Source organism: Camelina sativa, chromosome 8 (genome assembly GCF_000633955.1).
Source record: "Camelina sativa cultivar DH55 chromosome 8, Cs, whole genome shotgun sequence".
Classification (NCBI taxonomy): domain Eukaryota; kingdom Viridiplantae; phylum Streptophyta; class Magnoliopsida; order Brassicales; family Brassicaceae; genus Camelina; species Camelina sativa.
Genome location: NC_025692.1, coordinates 18,205,765 through 18,209,725, shown reverse-complemented (window position 1 = coordinate 18,209,725; position 3,961 = coordinate 18,205,765). Strand labels below are relative to the sequence as shown.

General features: G+C 38.3%; 1 pseudogene; it reads right to left on the bottom strand.

The window, feature by feature from the left end:
• LOC104709655 overlaps positions 364 to 3,961 on the bottom strand; it is an 8,318-nt pseudogene continuing 4,720 nt past the window's right edge.

The window sequence follows — 3,961 nt, the reverse complement described above, 5'->3', positions numbered from 1 at the left end:
TGAAGAACATGTTGAATGCTGTAAGAAAATCAATAGTTGATTCGATGCTAGCGATGGTGATCCCGGGGAATTCTTTATGGACTTTATTTGAGTCCAGTCATGTCTGTGAAAAGACAAAACAAAACGTATACTCTTTAAAAAATCGCAGATATATCCAAATAAAAGCCCAAACTATACAAACCTATCTATTAGAATAGGAATACTCTAATACTATCCCTCACAAAATTGGTTTTACAATTCACAGTGAAAATGAATTTACCATTAAAAAAATTATTGAAAAATAACTGAATTCTATATTTACAAACCTTTTATCATGTTTGGGCTTTAACGATCTATTATCACTTTGCTTGCTGACGCACATCTTCAGAAATATTCTGCATATGATGCACATTCGAAAGAGCAAATGTATAGATCTAAAGTTCCAAGCATTTTCAAGATGATATGATACATGCAACGTGACTCACACACCCTACAAAATGGACGAGATAAGCTATTATTGAGCACCACCTCAAATGGTCTGGTGAACAACTTTAGTGTGCTTCTTGGCATGAGCCCTTCAAAGTCTCCCAGCACACATTTTGTATGCAAACTAGCTCGGTGATCTTTACACGTGTAGAACCACATCTTTGGATTCATCCTTTCCTCACAAATATACACCAGTATTTGCCACTTGCCTCTTCTCCATAGCATAATGAGAGAGGATGATTATCTACTCTATGCTTTACCACTTGTGGTAACGTAGCACAATCGAAGCATATGACAATTTCACAGCCACTTTCGATGCACGTAAGCACATAAGGTGCCCATTTGTTGCAACCATCACATTGTTTTGTTTCCATTACTTCCGAAATGTAATATAGCGGATGATGGGGATGGCTTGGATGCACAAAAGGCTCCGAAACTGAACCACACAGTACATCCAACTCCTTATCCCCACACTGGTACATGAAACCATTGGAAATTCTACGACAAGCTTCACACTAAAAGTAATCAGCGATGCTTGTAACTAATGTAAGCCGCTCATTGTGTAACACATGCCATTTCCTTCTAGGAGATTCAGCGCACTTTTGGTGAAGAATGAAATCACAATCGATACAACCATAGAAGGATTGAAGACAAACTGGATGGGTACAAGCGTTGCACTGCTTGTTTTTTTCCCAAAGAAGACCATTAACGTGGAATATTAGGTAATGCTCTTTGTGGCTGAAATGTTGTATTGTGTTGTCATATATTACCATATATGGCTCTATATCTTTTGTCTCTTCAGGAACTCCTTCGAGTTCTTTTCCGTTCCACACGTCCTTTATGGTAGCACATTTAAAGAACTAGAACACAAGAACTTCAAAGAATTTAAGAACACAAGATCAAAAGAATTACTCTCTTTTATTAACCTTTAGGAAAATCACTCAAAACCTAAAGCTCTCTCTTGTTCTCTCAAAAACTCATAAGCTATGCAACACCTTTGCATCTTCTTATATAGTAAATACCTTAGACAAAGTTTCCTAATTCAAATTGGAAAACTAACTTATTAGATATCTCCTAAATCTCAAATATGTATATTTAGCTTTTCTCCTAAATATACTTGTCTTTGGCATCAAGCTATGTCAAGCTTATTCAACATTCTCCCCCTTAAGCTTGAACTCCTTTTTCTTCAAGTCTTGTACACCTTTGAGATCCCTCATTTCTTTAAACTTGATTCTTCCAAGCGCCTTTGTTAGTATATCTGCCTTTTGCTCTGTTCCAGGAACATGCTCCACTTCAATCTGCCCATTCTCAATACATTCCCTTATGAAATGATACCTTCTATGTATAGGTTTGCTTCTGCCATGGAAAACAGGATTCCTTGTAAGAGCTATTGCTGACTTATTGTCCATTAAAACTGTAATTTTCGCACAAGAAGATCCAGTAGCTTCACTAAGCAAATCTTGAAGCCAAATCGCTAGCTTTGCGGCTTCAGTTGCTGCCATGAATTCAGCCTCACAGGAAGACATTGCAACCGTGTCTTGTTTTTGTGTACACCAGGTAATAGGACTATCATTTAGATAAAAGATGTGGCCTGTTGTGCTCCTGCCATCATCTTTATCTCCATTGTGACTACTGTCGCTATAACCAATGAGACCTGTTCTGCTTTTCCAAGAATATGTGAGACCAAATGACGAAGTTCCACGCAAATACCTAATGACTTTTTTCAAAGCAACTCCATGAGATTCTTTAGGTTCGTGCATGTATCTGCTTAGTACTCCAACACAATACGAGAGATCTGGTCACGTGTGAAGTAAGTAGCGAAGGCAGCCAATGTTTCTTCTGTACTCTGTCTCGTCGATGCTTTGCTCCTCTGCTGCTTTAGATAATTTTAACCCAGCATCCATTGGTATGTGAACTGAGTTACACTCTGCCATTCCAACTTCACTTAATATTTTTTCTGCATACCTTTCTTGGCTTAACGTGATTCCATCTTTGTGTTGAACTACTTCAATGCCAAGGTAATAGGTCAATCTACCAAGATCACTCATCTCAAACTTAGAAGCCATTCCTCTTTTGAACTCTAGAATAATGCTTAGACTTGAACCTGTTACCAATAGATCATCAACATACACGGCTACAAGGAGAAGATGCTCCTTATCTTGCTTTCGATACAGAGAAGGATCTTTAAAGCATTTAACAAAATTCAAGCCCTTAAGAATTTTGTTTAGCTTTGTGTTCCATGCTCTTGGTGCCTGTTTTAGCCCATAGAGTGCCTTGTTTAGTCTGTATACCTTATCCTCACTTCCTTTAGCCACATATCCTTTAGGCTGAGTAACATACACTGTTTCTTTTAGCTCTCCATGAAGAAACAGAGTTTTTACATCCAGATGATGTATCTCCCAACCTTGTGAAGCTGCTAGTGCAATGATAAACCGAACTGTTTCATACGAGCAACTGGCGCAAAGACTTCATCAAAATCAACTCCATGTCTCTGAACATATCCTTTGGCTACGAGTCTTGCTTTGTGTTTGTTAATACTCCCATCAGAATTACACTTTAGTTTGAAAACCCATTTTAACCCTATTGGTTTTATTCCCACAGGAAGATCAACCAAATCCCAAGTCTTGTTCTTTGTTATTGATGTAATCTCCTTGTTACAGGCTTCCTTCCAAGCTTCTGATTTTTCTGCTTCAATAAATTCACACGGTTCTCCATCTATGACCATCAAGAGATGTTCACTTTCAGCTTCAGCGAGCAAAACATAGTCTTCTAAGTACTTAGGTTTTGTCTTGGGTCACGATGATGCTCGTAATGGTGGCTGAGGTTGAGCTTGTTCTTCATCTTGTACACTCTCTGTTTCTGGTTCTGTTTTTGGCTCTGTTTCAGCTCTACCATTGTCATCGAAGCTATCTCCTTCGTGACCTTCTTCTTCATTTCTCTCCATGTCTGCATCATTTTCGGCTCTAATTCCATTATTACCAAACTCCTCAAAGCTTATCTTAAATGTTCCACCATCTTCATGTGTCTCCCTTCCAATATAACTCCAAGTCCAGCTTTTACTCTCATCAAATATTACATCTCTACTCACCATGACTTTCTTACTTGTTGGATCCAACATGCGATAGGCTTTTGAACCTGGTTCAATTCCAAGATGCACCAAGACTCGAGACCTATCATCAAGCTTCTTAAGATGTTGAACCTCTGTTTTAGCATAGCAAACACACCCGAAGACACGCAGATGATTGATACACAGAGTTTTAAACCCTATTTTCCTACTGCAAGTGCACAGCAAAGAAGTAGTACTTAGGGGTCGAATCCCACGAAGACCAAGTTTTACTCTATGGTTCTATTGGTTCAATTTCAAGCTAAGACAATTCAAAGTTAGGTTTGTTTGGTAACAATAACGCGATTAAAACAGTATAAAAAGGCAATAAGCAAAACATTAGATCAGGGGTAATTCTCGGGAATTTCAGAGACAGCAACTAAACAACTATTC